At 38.9% G+C, this 17,110-nt stretch overlaps 2 protein-coding genes across 2 annotated transcripts in view; one reads left to right on the top strand and one right to left on the bottom strand.

Annotated features, from left to right (window-relative positions):
* Positions 1–17,110, bottom strand: part of LOC145979329 (MKRN2 opposite strand protein) — a 398,221-nt gene that overhangs the window by 94,064 nt on the left and 287,047 nt on the right. The window lies entirely within an intron of this gene.
* The window catches only part of eys (eyes shut), a 154,632-nt gene continuing 154,063 nt past the window's right edge, over positions 16,542–17,110 (top strand). Inside the window, exon 1 of the mRNA XM_083112357.1 lies at positions 16,542–16,654. The gene's annotated coding sequence lies outside the window, so the exon portion shown is untranslated. The remainder of the gene's footprint in view (positions 16,655–17,110) is intronic.

The following is a 17,110-nucleotide window of genomic DNA, read 5'->3' as shown; positions in this document are numbered from 1 at the left end:
GTTCACTAACGCTCTGCATTATCATAAGTAGTTTCCAGTTCACTTATACAAGGTGATTTTTTTAAAACTCATGGTTTTCTTTGTTGTGTAAAATTTGTAAATGAAGTATTATTTCCATGCGGTTTGTGGCAAATGAATAAGGAAGGATGGGAGATTTATTGGAGTATGTTTACCGGTTTATATGCATCCCGGATAATATCGCCCACGCCTCAACAAAAACAGCAAATATTCACCAGTGTACCCTACAATAACATTGAAGTATTGGATTTTTGCTAAACTGAATTAATGAAAATGAGTTCTTTTTTTTGTATTCACTCAAACATAAATAAAACAAAAATTATGGCACAGACATATGACATAACATCTCACCTTTAAAGAAGGTGCTGAAAGTGTCGACCTCCTTCCTGTAAACAAAGTCGAACACGCCGTTCCATGTTAAGGGCTGTCTGACATAGTGTTTCTGCGCTAATGTTCGCAATTTTAGTGATAATGTTCTGCTTCAACATTTCCAGGGATGTAGGGTTGTTTGCGTACACACGTCCCTTTAGGAAGCCCCACAGAAAGAAGTCAAGTGAAGTTAAGTCTGGAGACCTCGGAGGCCACAATCCCTTTGAAATAACCCTATTTGCAACAATATATCCACGTGTAATCATTAGGCGAGTGTTGTTTTTTATCATAACCTCAGCGGTGAAGGAAGACAACAGTCCGGAGCCGCAACATACACTAATATTTGAACCTCGCACTGCAGTTATTTGGATTCTTTATAGTTTCGCTGTAACGTGTGCACTCACGGTCCCCGAAATGACGTGTCAATCATACCCCGGCACGGGGCCAAACGTCGTTATGTGTACGGGAAACCGGTCGTGACTCACGGTCCAGTTATCAAGTTCGGTACTGAGACGGTCGTTTATTGTCATACTATTGCGAGGCGGAGATTAATACCCTGAAAAGTTACACTGTTTTGTTTACCTTTGATATGTAGATTCGAACAATCATAAAAACACTAATAGCATAATATCTGGTACCTGAAAAACGTCAAATAACAACACTGACGAACGGTAAAAAAGTGAATATATATTGTAACAACAAAAAAATATTGCAATCAACAACTGTTTACAAAGCCTCCTCAAACTCTGTCTCATTCATTCTTCTCTCTTTCACACACATGAGGTATTTTTACATGTGGAGTATAAATACAAATCATGGATCTCATTAACATATCATTTCTTTTAATTTTTAAACCTTTATGTGAATTTAGGGCATTTGTCTGCCAGCTCCTGTGCTCTTTTAAATTAACTTAAGTGCCAGCCCTCGGAAAGCGGTTAACTAAGACAATTTGGGTCGGCGTGGTTAAATCTTTCGTTCGAATGAACGTATGCATCGAGTCGTAAGCACAACATTATACAAGTTTCTCGGACGGGGGTATTACACACAAGCCTCTCTCGTCCAATGAGAACAACTACTCAATTACATGGTGATGCAAAAACTTAATTGGCTCCAGCTGCCGGAATACACTAATCAATCGTCGGCGCGAGCAAAAATTACCTTAAAAACCACTATGCAACAAATAATACTATTTCACGCACACGACCTTACAATAAAAACAACTACGCTTTCCACAATTAAAAAGGACTCATCAGTCAACTATTGACAAGTTAAATGGCGCGACGGGGCGGTCGGTTACACAAAAAATGGAGCACACTTTGACAATTTATACTAAATACTAAAGAAATGAAATGGAGCTTCTAACGCTGAATGCAGACAATTAAATTAGAACATCTGAACATGAAATAACCCTTTTTTACAACAATACCAAAATTTGTCAGACACGGAAATTAGTTTCGGGGTTTCCTGAGTGACTTTGCTAATAAGTGAGACTTCGGCGTTAACTGTACGGTGTTGATACTGACGACGCACGTTTACATGGACATGAGACCCTCTGAAGTATACTGTACCAGACTCTGCTACATGGCGTGGTCATTCATCTCTCCTGGACGCGGGACTTGCACACGGTTCCTTTGTGGCGAAATTGTCCTCCAAGGTCGATCGCGACGAAGAATAATTGCGACGATCTGTTGTACTTGCACCTCCTTAGTACTTCGGGCTTTCCTCTTGTCACTAGCGTCGGGTGTACGTGGTCACGCGCCGGTCGGGATATCTCTAGTGTCGGGCATCAATTGGACGTCGATCTGCAATCATCTCTCTCTGGTAGCGGGCTTCAGTTGGAACGTCGAGCTGGAAAACGTCCTTCTCTCTCTCTCTCTGGTAACGGGCTTTGGGCAGTGTTTGGTTTTGGCGTCGTCTGGCTGGCTTCTGCGTCGTTGCAGGCGTCAGGGGGAGCGACGGCCCCCTTCTCTATCTTCTTTAGCCCTCCATCATTATGTAGTCCACGCTTGGCAAAAACAAATCACCGCGTAATCTTCACCAAAATAAGGCGCACACTGGTAACTCTATCTGCAATTCGCTCACGGTACGTAAGGAAACGAAGTCCACGGACGCAAACAATACTCACGCGAGAGTGTAGCGCGGAGATGCTCTCTCTATGAAATCCGGGTAAAAACTGTGTCTGGAATCGGGGTACCCTTGTTTATATGTCCCTTTCGAATTTGTCCGTTGGGAATGACGCTAAGGTGGCTTCGCTTCTCTTTCTCAGGGGGTGGAAATTACCTCTGTCCATTGTCTTGAAACTCGGTCACCGAGGCGTCTTCGATCCTTGCAGGCTTGAGCTCCAGCTGGTTTTCCTGGTCATCCGTGAACATGGGTTAGCCCGCCCGCTGCGACTCAAGCCTGGTAGCGACGAAAATAATCTTTCCTTATCTCCGCGTTGGTGCAAATATGTCGTGTTCTAAGCGGCGGCTGTCACTCAAGAAAAACCCCATCTCCCAACTCCCGACGTCTGGGTCGGATACAAGTTTATTCACAAAAATAAATACCTCACACTTTTATATTTGAACATAAAATGAATCAATAAACAAAAAATAATTTATATCGAACTGCGTTATACATGTCACTAGATACCGTGACATCGCTAGAAAACATAGGTTTACTATTTAAACAACCACGATGATTCACACTACAATTGAAATTAATAACCTCACAAAATTGTTATACTATAAGAACAGGAAGACATTAGTGTTTCGAAGAAAGTGAACTATAATCAACAACAGTTTGGAACATAGATATTAACAATAGAACCTGAACTCAGCAACTTTGGCTAGAAACTGCAAACGCGGTGTGAGCCAAAAAATAAAGAAGAAGAAGAAGGTTTACATTAACAAATTATGTAATGTACCTAGAGAAAAACTTCTAAGCGGTAATCCAAAATAAAAGTAAATAAAATAAATAGTGTACCTAGGTATACAAGACAAAAGAAATAACCAACTAACCAAATTACAAAAAAAAAATGGCATTAGGTAGAGAATTACACAATTAGAAAAAGGTATATAAGCATTTTGCAACTATACTGCGGAACATGAAAATGAGAGCCTCAAGGTCACGCCTAGCCAGGGCTCTGTTTCCAGGTTGGACTCATGCTCTTTCCCTCGGATTTTATACTTTACGTTATTATTTTACACTTTATGCTTAATGCTTTTGTGCTTTATTTTATACTTTTTTTTTCAAATATCAAATAACAGAGATTAAAACATTTAAAATACTATGCACAAAATTGTATTTAGATCTGCAAAGATTATAATTTTTTACAGCATGCATTTTTAGAAGGAAGGGAGCGCAATCTCAAGCGACATCTGTTCTTTCCATCAAGAACTCTCCGTTGTTGCACTTCATATATCTAACAGTGGCGAAGCGTGACATCGCAAGACATGTCAAACGTCTTTCCAAACTGGAAAAGGAGGGGAGAGGGCACAAAATTTCTCCTCAGTAAACGCCAAAAATATTCCAAGCTTTCGATGGCTAACGTCACTCTCACTTGTACCCTGAAGATGAGAGCGACGTTAGCTCTCGAAAGCTTGGAATCTTCTCCACAACTCGCCTCGTCGATAACCAGAGATCAACTTTTCATCAAAGGAGAAAATGTCTTCAGTAAAAGTACTGTTTGAAAGCATTGCAAAAAGTGCACAAATCCATATGCTGTGCACACCTGCTCGGTCCATTTCAGTTGTCCATCAAATATTAGAAAAAAAGTCAATTATTGGCTCCCTGTCCCTGTACTGTTCAACTGTGTTAACTAACCGTGATTTATATCACCACCTGGGTTGTGAAAAGGATGGGATGGTTTTCTTTTAACGTTCTTGTGTGGCAAAGTGGATAAGAATACAAGGTGTTTCATTCATTCCCTGGCACAGCACTAAATCTATACTTGAGCGTAGGAATGCGTGACTAACGCCTTCGGGTACTCGTCCTAGACCTTCTCTTGCAAATCTGCTAAATGCCCCGACATAACTGCCGACCCGTCATAAGTTTCAACAATAATAAATTTATCCTCCAGTTTCTACTTATTGAACTTTTTTACATGAACAAATAATCCGTCAGATATACAATCGGTACTCACATCATTAAAACTAATAAACCCTCCTCCCTATGCACAGATCTCAAGACAGTTGACAATTGAGACCTACTGTTAACATGGATCGTCTAACGTAATTGAAAGAAAGTCTGATTTTTCAGTTTATTTAATTTTTTTTCACTCACGACATCACTAATTGCGTGTATTAGATCAATGCATTGCATACTTTACAATGATGGAAATATCATTCGGAAAATTTTTAATCCTAATGACGTCAGAGAAACCCTGCCGTAAACATGGGAGCTGAAAAAAAGGCCTTTTATGACCAGACCTTCAAACGGTCGTTGGGTGTCTTCCGTGCAGAGATTCGCATATTTTCTGCGATGACCTGGGCCAGCGAAAACATTTGCCTTCAATAGAAAACGTAGCGCGAGTGTTGGCCACGGGAAGTACTGGGTGAGTCTTTTAAAAGAGGCCCCATGGAAAATGTGCTCCTTGCATGTAGGCAACCCTGGTACATCGAAGAGAAGAGCGCCGTAGAGAACAGTCCAGGATATCGGTGTCAAGAAGTTTAGACAACTTGACATAAACGTAAATGAATGAAACATCTCTTCTGTAAATACAGTACAGTGTGACAACAACCTACCTAGAGGAGGTGCTGGAAATGTCCTCCGTTGACCTCGAGGCACGTGTGCAGACGATACCACATGTTCTGAAAAGCACGGGATCCTGCGGGATAGCCTGGATAGCTGTGATAATGTTGTTCTGGAGTTCTTCGAGTGTGTGAGGGTTGTTGCTATACACCTGTCCCTTTAGAGCTCCCCACAACAAGAAATCACAGGGTGATAAATCTGGAGAACGAGGTGGCCAAGGTTGGTTCGTGCCACGGCTGATGACTCAATGCGCGTGATCGTTGCACATGCTGTATGCGTCGTGACTCCATCCCGCTGAAAGTAAGCGTTCCTTCGCTCATCCTCAGTCAGTTGTTCAACAAACACGTTGAATATGTTACTGATGTAACGAGCCGAGTTCACAGTCTCATGGAAGAACACGGGGATGATGCGGCGTGACGACACGGCACACCAGACACCGAGTTTCTGGGCGTGCAGTGGAACCTCACCTGACCAGTATCGCGTGTTCTGGGAGTTTATGTAGCCTGACAGATTTATTTATTTATTTATTTATTTATTTATTAACCAGTCGCCTATAACAGAGCGAATGCTCCAATTACAATAGGCATTACAATTTGCTATATACAATATAATTTACATAAATATATAATACATGATACAAACACATAGTAATTATTACACAAAACCTTAGATAAATACGAATACAAAAAGTTATACAAATACAAAAGTTACACAAATACAAAAAATTACATACATATACATATTACAAATTTTGAACAGGGGAGAAAACTAAAGGACAGAAGAAACAAAACATAAAGAAGTAACAAACTATAAAAGCTTGAGAATAATAAAGAAATTATACGAATACCACTATTTAAATAAGAAACAGGAATAATCAATACAAAGCAAAAGTTCAAATTTGAATTCGTTTATATGTATACAAAATTTAAAAAGCTATAAATTGTATTTGAGACTATAAATATATCACTCTAGAATTGGATCAGTTTTAGTTGTATATTATATCTAATATGTTGTTTAAACTATATAGATAGTTTTTAATATTAAAAGCAAAATCCAAATCAATTCCATTCGGGACAATATTATTATGTTTACTTAATAATCTAATGATTGGAGAATTTTGATGGAATTTTGTGTTTGATTTATTGCAGTAAAATGGTTGTCTTACTCTTAATACCTTATATTTGACGATAAAGTTTATCAACTGTAAAAGATTTTCACACTCAAGTATACCATTAATAAGTTTGTATAGGAATATATGGTCAGCCGTTTCGCGTCTTCGTTGAAGTGTATCACATGAGAATTCATTTAGTAATTTAACATAGTAGATGCGATCTGCATATGAAGATCTCTTGTATTTTTTGTAGTAAATATGTCGTAAAAATTTATTCTGAATTTTTTCAATTTTATTGATATGGCATGAGATATATGGGTTCCATACCGTACTCCCGTATTCTAATTTTGCTCGTACAAGATTATTAAATAAATATACTAAAGAGTTGATATTAAATAAATCTTCGGAGTTTCTTAAAACAAAGCCAAGCATTTTATAAGATGGAACCATGCTTCATCGGAAATGAACAAGTAACCATCCTGCAGCACCTCAGGAGTAATATTGTACAGAAACCACTCACAGAACTGCACGCGAGCTGCCTTGTCCACATCCCGCACCTGATGCATCACGGCAACTTTGAATGAGTGAAAGTTCAAGTAATGCTTCAGGATCCACATAGCGGTTAACTGGGACACCTACAACTGTTGTGCCAAACGCCGAGCTGATTTTCGTGGACTGCTTATCATTAGCTGAACTGTGTCGCCCACCTTTGTCTCAGTGCGGACAGTCTTTGGACGCACATTTGGCCTATTCAGCACAGATCCGGTTTCCCGCCATTTTGCAATCAGTCTTTGCATTACTGATTTGGTTGGGGCCTTCGCTGGAACTCCATTCACCGAGAACTCCGTCGTAAACAAATCTGCACACTGTTTCCAAGAACCGAGGCGTGCATAGGTCTCGACAACAAAGATACGCTGCTGAACCATTCACACAAAACCACCGAACCACAATCACAACTTTCCTCGCCGGTCAACTGACCTGCACGTTGCCTACCTCAAGATCACTACTGGACACTTTCTTTTCAATCCCCCTCTATGTCATGTTGTCGAAACTGCTTGGCACCGATATCCTGGACTGTTCTCTACTCCGCTCTTCTCTTCGGTGTACCAGGGTTGCCTACACGCAAGGAGCACATTTTCCACCGGGCCTCTTTTAAAAGACTCATCCAGTAGCATTGGGCTCTCATTCCGATGCGCTAAACTTAGCGAATCCCTTGCGTATTTCTAGCCGTTTGGCGTCGCTTGGCTTATTCTGACTTATTTGTTACTTCTTCTCTAAAGTATTTAAAATGCAGTATTTTTATTATTATGCTGAGACATTGCCGCATCTGCCGATGACCGGACGCCTCGCCTCTGTATCTAAACCCTACATTCTGCAGAATTTGTAACACGGATTGTTTGCACGCCGATTCTCTGGTTAGATTTTAAGCTTGTTTGAAATTTTGTGAATTCTGCAATACACAATAAAATAGGCGAGCAATTTTTTTTTAAAAAAATAAAATGATACGACAAAGATATAAGTAATAATGTGTATATAGATAAAGCCATAGCTGGATACATTTTGACTACAGATTTACAGTTGCAGAATTTTGTGAAAAATTCGTACAATGAATGGGTGTGTGTATATGTAATGAATATATATGTTGGTTAATAATTTAATGTACTCGGAAAGGGGGGGGGGGCATTACCGTGTGAGACTGTGAAATGACGTGTAGAATTCGAGATTTGGACAGTGTCGATAAATTTCCACCATTTCTACACCGAAAATTTCCCGATCTGGTCAGGAAATTGTTATTTTTTACTGTAATGTAATGTAATTCCGACGTCGAGGATGAGCGATGATATGATGAGATTGATGAAGGAACGCACTCACAAAAACACCTATGCCCAGGCTGCGAATCGAACCATGAACCCCTTGAGCCGTAGCGCGCTTTGCTAAGCACTTCGTCTTGGTGGTCGGTTGATTGTTGAGTTTGTGTTTTAGTCCACTTTATGCACAGTAAGGCTAATGGAAAATGGACCTAGAGTTTAGAGTGGGATTCCGAACCACTGTGTCATGTGCCTCCACCGGGTTTCGAACCCGGGAACCCTTGATTACAAGGCGACGACGCAACCAGTACGCCATTTTTTTTTTTTAAGAAAGACTCCCACGCGGCAACCTTCCCCACACATTCAATTCATACATATCAATTTCTCTCAACTTTCATTTTTCATCACGATAGACGAGAAGAAACATCTAAGTCCTAGCCGGGATTCGAACCCGGGATCTCTGGCATTGCAGCGCGCTGTGCTAACCCAGAGGCGTCTCGTGAACTCATGCGGTGCATGCTGCGCATGCGTCAATTGTGGGATAAAGGACAGCTTGCTCTGCGACGACATTCATGAACATTTCTACATTCTAATTTCTTCAATAGGAGAAGTATTTATTATAAACGAGAGCGCTCAACTAAACTTATATTACATTTCTTGGATCTGAAGTGAAAGAAAGTAATAATTATTTCCCCATAATTGATGCATGCGTCATTTCAGATCCAAGAAATGTAATATAAGCTTAGTTCAGCGCTCTCGTGTAAAATAAATACTTCTCCTATATGAAGGCATTAGAATGTAGAAACGCTCATGAATGTCGTCGCAGAGCAAGCTGTCCTTTTCCCCCACAATTGACGCATGCGCGGCATTAACCGCATCTGTTCACGAGACGCCTCTGTCAGCTACCCACGGTTGTCGGAGAAATGCTGTTGGAGTATTAGATGTGACCAGCAATACTATGACAATATTACAGCTAGAGATAAGCGTACAATTGTAGAGTTGCAACTTATGGTCCAATGTAACAGAAAAAATCCAACACGCCGATAGCCCGCTTTAAAAAAATCATAATAATTCTGTTTTGAAAATAATATATTTATAAATTAAATGTTGAATATTAGCAATTATTATTGCAATAAAGAACATGTCTAAATGTGAGTTAACAAAATAAATATACATTTTCACATCACGACTGGACTGCAGTTCCAAGGAACTCGGGACTCAAGGTAACTTAATATATCAGGTAGCGCCATCCGAAAATTGCCGATCATGCACGAGCGCGTGACGTCATGTGGGAGGATCGGTTATGCTCGGTGCCCCTTCGGTTATGTTCGTTCGGGGCCCCTTCGGTCATGTTCGTTCGGGGCCCCTTCGGTCATGTTCGTTCGGGGATAGGCCGAAGCAAACTGCCGCTATCATTTCTTTGCGAGTTTCAGAGAGGGAAATTGTTTCATTACTTTGAGGGGGAAATATTAATTATCATACTTCGTGATGGTATTGAGGTATTCCTTTAAAACATGCTACTTTTAAAACAGGGAAAATTGTACACGCAAACGTATTGTAAAGATTCATGTTCCTGAAACCTGATCGATATATTATAAAGAAGGTTGTCCGCGTTCTCATTAGCATTTCAGATTTCATCATTTCATAAATCGTATTATGAATTTAATAAAAAAACATTGCATGCTAACGAAGAATTGCATACTCAAAGAGTTACAAAGAAATAATTGATTAACAGATTTGGTTTATTTTTGCTTTTCTGTCTTTTTTATAAATATGAAAGGAAAATCCATAAGCGGTAGTCCCCTCCTCCCGTCGTTCTTCTTTCTTTGTTTACACAAGCCGGCCTCCGTGACGTAGTGGTTAGCACATCGCGCTTCAACGCTAGGGGTCCGAGTTCGAATCCTGGCCTGGGCATGGATGTTTGTGAGTGTTCATTCATCATTTTCATCACTCATCCCTACCTTCGCAAATTAGCCAAAAGTGGCACAAGAAGCGAAGTAAAATAAATCAAAGCAATCAATAAATCTTTGTTTCCACATATACTTTCACATTTACTAAATTCTCAATTTTCTCATTAAGGACAAATCAATGTCTTATCCGATTGGATTCGAACCGGGACCCCTGGCGTCGTAGTGCGCTGTTCTAATAACTCTCCCACGGAGATCGACAGAGCCCTCCGAGGTACTACGGGCCTCACAGAACGTCACAGGAGTACTATAGGATTATAAATTATGGATATTAGAGTGTGGATAATAAATAAATAAATTATATAATATATAATCGATTAATAAAAAAACACCCGTTCTTTATTTATAGAATTTCAAAGAGCAATAGTTTGCCAAACTAAAAAAAATCCTATTTTGTTCTCACGACGATAAAAATAGAACGTACGAGGGTCACTATTTATATTTTGAGCCTTGACAACACTGATTGAAGTTAGGCGCGATTTGACGTTTGCACGGAATCGTCTGGCATTATTGACCATAACGTACTTCAAATGTTTTGTCAATAGCTTCATTTGTGTTGTTTATGTTGCCTTGGAGATTGCGCGACAACAATAAAATGGAATTAACTCGTGAACATTTTCGTGCGATGATTTTTTACGATTTTCGACGTGGATTATCAAGACAAGAGTGCATCGATCAACTTACTTCCACATTTGGCGATGAAGCCCCATCCTTTGCCACTGTGAAACGCTGGTATAACGAATTTAATCGTGGCCGCCATTCGCTCTCCGACGAGATTCGCGAAGGTCGTCCAAAATCAGTTGTTGTTCAAGAAAACATTGATGCTGTGCAAAACCTAATACTGCAAGATCGTCATGTGACATAGTGTGAGATTGAGGCGACCATAGGCATTAGTTTCACCAGCATATATAAAATATTACATGATCATTTAGCTGTGAGAAAGGTATGTTCTCGTTGGATCCCACACAATTTGACAAAAACTCAAAAAGACGATCGCGTCAATTGGTGCAAACAAATGCTCAATAAATACAATCGTGGTGCTTCAAAAGACGTATATAAGATTGTAACAGGTGACGAATCATGGATATATGCATATGAGCCGGAACGGAACGTAAACAGCAGTCGACTGTATGGGTGTTTCAAGATGAACCCAATCCAACAAAAGTTGTTCGCGCTCGAAGCACATCGAAACAAATGGTCGCCTGTTTTTTCGGGAAAACTAGTCATGTGGCAACTGTGCCTTTAGAGGAACGTAGAACGGTCAACTCTGAATGGTACACAACAATTTGTTTGCCAGAGGTCTTCGGTCAAATACGGAAAACAAACAAACGCCGTCGGATCATTCTTCATCAAGACAATGCCAGCTGTCGCACATCTCGTCTAACAACCGACTTTATGAACAGTCAAAAAATCGAATTGATGGGTCATCCGCCGTACAGTCCTGATTTGGCACCCAATGACTTCTTCTTGTTCCCGAATGTCAAGAATAAATTGCGTGGACAACGATTTTCGTCGGCGGAAGACGCCGTTGATGCGTTCAAAAACCATATTATGGAGGTGTCTCAATAAGATTGGAAAAACTGCTTTGACAAATGGTTCGAACGAATGCAAAAGTGTATTGACCATAAAGGAGAATACTTCGAAAAACAATAAAGCAGTTTTCAATGCCAAATTCCTGTTTTTTCATTGTTAGGCTCAAAATATAAATGGTGACCCTCGTATAATCGAAAAAGAAAAATTGTAACTATAGATTGGCACAGAATTGAATCAGCTGAATTTTGATGTAACTCGTTTTTATGTGGTTCTACTGGTTAACTTTTAAATGGAGTCCAAACTTGAATATCCATAATTTTTAATCCGATAGTTGTCCGGTATAATCTATTTACAACATTTAACACAAGGCAGTACAAAAGCCTAATATTTAGTTTTTCTGACTGAATCTTTTCTTCTTATTCATTCAGAACGTTGCAATCATTTAAAAAAAAAAACTTTTCAAAATGTACATAACATCAGAAAGTATTAAAATAATACTGATATACTTAAAATCCAATCTTTACCGTTCTCCATAATGTAACTTTATTTTTCAAATTATCAAGTGAAAGAAGCAATATACAATCTAGGTAAAATTTTACTCTGCACTTGAAGCTTACTCTAAATTCGAAAGAATCCCCAACCTTCTTCGTATATTTATTTACTGTACAATAATTTACGGATCAAAGTTCCACATGCAAAATTTTTTTGGAAAGTTTTATGTGGAGGAAGAATGACGAAATAGTTTGTAAGATAGTAGTTTCAGACTTTGAAAACGCAATTCCAGTTTGTAATTTGCAGATATTTTAAATTTCTCTGCTTCAAATTTGGTTACAAGTTATCGTTGTCCTAGTTCTAAAAAGTATTTTTTTTCGTATTGAGAACTTTACATACACGCGTGCAGAAGACGAGCCAAAGTGTACAAGTACTAATTTAACTAACTTAACCTACTCGAAATACTTGATGGGTGCTAGGAATATCAAACTTAAATGTCTTAACCCACTAATTCAAGCCTATAGAAATAGATTTATGATCACACGGTAAATGAAACGCTTTGAGAATATCCATGAAAATATCTTAATTCTTAGTTTAATTAAACAATAAAGGAGAAAAGTTACATGAACTCACAATGATTGACCGTGCAAGTGTACGAATGATTAATCGTTAAAGAACTTTGTCCGCAGATTTTCCATTTCCATTTCCATTTGTGTCTGACTTGTATATCCGGAAATATACTCCAAGGCTGATATGCGACACACATTTGTACATTAACGAAGTAACTTGCATTACATTAATCATAGATCTTGCTCTTTTTGACAGAAATGTACTACAAAGAAATAATGTAACATCCATTGGTTTATATTGAGTACAAGGGTACAAAATTATCCACAATGTATTTGTGAAATATCAATATTGAACAAAGTTGCAAAAATTTCAATAATGGGTGTAATATTCACTCATGCAATATTTACCATCGTGCATACAACGCTATGTAACTCGAATTGAAGATGTAAGTAAATTTCATTTCCAATAGCGTGAAAGTCAATACGCGATCTTCGAAATGCACATTTCCGACAACATTTTTCACAATAATTTGAACATTCAAATCACAATCAACATCGGTTTGTGTTAAATAAATGAATTTGTTAGTAATTATAAATCCGAATTACATAAAATGTATATACCAAATCAGTTAGGCTCACTACGTACTTCACACTAGTTGAACACATTTTCAAGATATTGATGGCTTTTCTTGTAGTACTGTCGGTTAGGTTACGTTGTAGATTTTGAACTTATTTATTTAGTTATAGCAGGTTGAAAGAGGTTGTTTGTAATCTTTAATTTATTTGCTTCATTATGCAGACGTGTGTTTCTCCTTTGTAAACGATCGAATATGTTTTCCAACAACGAAACATTGCTTGCAGTTTGTATATATACCTTCGTCTATATATTTTTTCTCTTTTTGGGCAGCATAGTATTTAGCCTATTTAGGGCACGTCTCCTTATTGCATGTCTTTCGTAGCGTACATCTCTGCAAACCTTATCAACACGTCCTACAAGCGAGTCATATTGTGAAGATAAGTGCTTAGGAGAACTACACCATTTCCTCGATTATTTGGTTCTAAAGTAATTGGGTGTAATTTTAGCGATGGCACTGCAGTTGGCTTCAGCACGTTCTTTGGTGGAAAATACAGAAGTTCTGCTTTTAGATCTCGCACATAGTCTACTTCACAATAATTGGCACTGCACACTTGCATTTTTTTCATTTCGTCTACAAGCATGAATCCACTGTTTACTTACGCAATTATCGACTGGAAATCTATGATATTTTATGTCAGTTCCTTTAGTTTTCTGGTTATAGTTTTCATAGTTTGCTACAGCACAATTAGACATGATTGCAGTCTACAAGTACAAAAATACAATAAAAACAAAATCAACAACCTGCTTGTTCCGATTTTTACGACGTTACTTTGTGTGTTAGTAGCGAAATATGCCCCATACCAAAACCCAATTCTTCCCAGATGATGTAATGCATCCACGGATGACTGCGCATACGTACTGCACATAGCAACGAGCACCCCAAAACCCGATCCTCCCAGATGACGTAATGCATACGTACTACACACAGCAACAAGCACCCCCTGCTCGGGACTGTCCCGACTAAATCGCTAAATCGGACGTCTGGTAGCCTTGCATCAATGATTATAAAACTAAAAGTACCCAATATTGCAGACTACAGAATTCTACACAACAAACACATTTATTTATGCAAGAACAAAATTGAAATTTTTACAATGTTATAATGTTACGATGTTATTTTCGTAGCTTATTATAGGTTCATATTTAAATATTTCATGGTTCGAGGAAGGATGGGGGCATGGCAGAGGCACAACAACAAATTTTTGTCTGGGGGGGGGGAAGTATAATGATAAACGTACCAATAATAATAATAATAATAATAATGCTATTATTACTATTATCTATATTTTTCAAAACGTTCAATTTCACACTAAACTATGGAAAACAAGCACCCAAACTGTATTTTTGAAAGACAAAATGCATGATAAATCATAAATGCATTCCGAATATATTATAACTTTTATGCACAACATGTATTTTACACATATGCAAGATGGAGCGATGTAAAATAAGAAAATACGTATGCAACGGTAACACTACATTGTGTACGTAACCAAAGTTTCATTAATAACCAGGCGCGGTTGGCCCTATAGCGCACAGGATCAGTGAACCCCCAGTAATATACGATAATCACCTCGAGAATGAACAATGAACAATGTCTTTAAATTTTCACATTATTTCGCTAAAAATTCTACACAATAAGTCATGTATTTGTGCCCGTAACACGGCGAACTCTCTTGCTGAGAAGAAGAAACCGCGAATCGGCCGCCCTGATACAGACCCTCAGTTGAACCCCCACAGGACAGCTCGTGCCATTGTGAAAGCTTCGTGCGGGAGCAGAAGCGCGAGGAGGGTATAGGACAAAATACATGGGAGATGAGATTCCAGAACCTATGTCTCTACCCAACGGTCATGCGCAGTTCGTTCTCTCGCAGAAGCCGCGGGACAAGGCTCCTTTCTCGCTGCTTCCTCCCTTCCAGTGTTGCTGTGTGCGGTTCAAGTTTGAAGCGCACACATTACATATTCAATCTTCTCTTGTATCATTTTTGCACCGAACTTCTTGGAATAAATGCAAGATTATGTCAGAGATGGATGAGTGGAAACAAATAGAAGCTGGAATTAGATGCGATGAATTAAAATAAAGGAGATACATTACCAAAATACCTTGTGCATGCATTCAGAGGTTTTTCCTTAAAGGTGGAAACACTTCGGGTTCGCGAAAGAGAAAGAATGGCGCGAAGACGTGACTCGCTGTCGCTCGGTGTCAAAGTCTCAAGTTTTTTAGTTTTTGAAGTGCTTGGATACTTGTTGGAAAGTATTAAGTGATGCTGCGAGTGAAACGAGGGATGGACTTTACCTAGGTTATGTCATTTGATGCAGTGTAGGCGTTGCTGTCCGCGCAGGTAAGAAATGACCGATAGAAATGCACATAATTAACGTAAACAAACTTCCTTGTCCACTGAAAAAAAGCGTGTGCTGGTCGATCAGCCCCAAATTTGAACAAACCTTCGCGTATAAATGAAAGGGTCTCAGGTTCGATTTCTAGTATGCGCATGCCATTAGTTGCCATTTCCCTTTAACAAATGTAGGACCAGTTCTGATTAGTCAGCATGGACGTCCGGAAGGGGAAAAGGGGGCCGCCCCCCCATGGAAATTGAATGTAAACCAAAAATTATATATTACACGCATATAATTTAATTTCAGTCACAGTAATTTTTGGTAATTATTATAAAAGCGTTGCAGTAACTTCAGACTGAAGGAGTGTTTTTTGCTCCTCGTGGGGAAAAAATATATTACTTGCCCCTACTTGAGGACGTCCATGATATTCCAACAAAACTCAACTTTTTTCATAAAGGCACAATTTATTGTAGTTTCAGCCCTAAATTTATTCGCACACCCCTACAACAAAACCTTATACTCCCAGATAAAAAGAATCCTTGACAAAGCTTTTAAACCCTCCCCCATCCTTTTGTTGGGCGAAGGAAGTATATTTTGCGGAAAGTGAATATATGTCACATCACTTCAGTGAACCCCCGGGTAAATAATGCACGAGCCGCGCCTGTTAATAACATATAGATATATAGGCCTACACAACAAGAGAGGCCAAAATTAGTGAGTATGCCGAATTTGAAAGCAATTGAAGATACTTCCGGTATTGTCAATTTGCTCCGCCTTCTGTACCACCTGCAGGTTCCCTTGCCGTCAATGTTTAGGGACGGGAACGTCACGTTCGTAAAACCCCGATTACAGCGCTGTACCCCGATGCATACGAGCAAGAGAGTAACTTACTCTCTTGGTTTCTTCAATATTCAGAAATGCTACTCTGGGTCATGTTTGGTAGTTGCCATGGTAACGGCCGTGGACTGCTGTGTTAAAATGTGACTTGCCGCTTTGCTCTCTTGTGCAGATGTAAAATAAAGGGATGGATTTATCACAGAACCCGGAAAACTTCTTCTAATAATAGAGAAGTTTCGTCTTTCGTAAGTGTGCTACGGTATTCTAATTAAGTGTGCAGTACACTTTTAATTACCTATCATATTGTGGAAGCGTGCTTTTATATGCGACGTGGTTGATTGTATCTTATGAATATTAATGAGCCGAATTCAAGTGGAATATTGATCAATTTTTTACGTTATCCTTTTCCAATTTTATTGAAATCGTAGAGAAAATTCAATTTTTCACATACCGGAATTATAAAAATAACATGGGGTAGACCATAAGATACTCCAAAGATCGGTATAAAGGGCATCAGAATGACATACTGATTCAACAACGAAATGTGCATGCATCTTATAACTAGAGACAATAAATTTTGTTTATATTTTTATGTGGAAGTTAGAGGGAATGTAATAACCAAGTACACAAACTAACGAAAGGGAGAAAGCCACCACTAACCATAAAGTATATAAGGTATCGATTTTTTGAAACCATGTGAA

This window comes from Lepisma saccharinum, chromosome 26 (genome assembly GCF_977018435.1).
Source record: "Lepisma saccharinum chromosome 26, izLepSacc3.1, whole genome shotgun sequence".
Lineage (NCBI taxonomy): Eukaryota > Metazoa > Arthropoda > Insecta > Zygentoma > Lepismatidae > Lepisma > Lepisma saccharinum.
The sequence above is the reverse complement of the archived record's forward strand: the minus strand, read 5'-3'. Positions and strand labels throughout refer to the sequence as shown.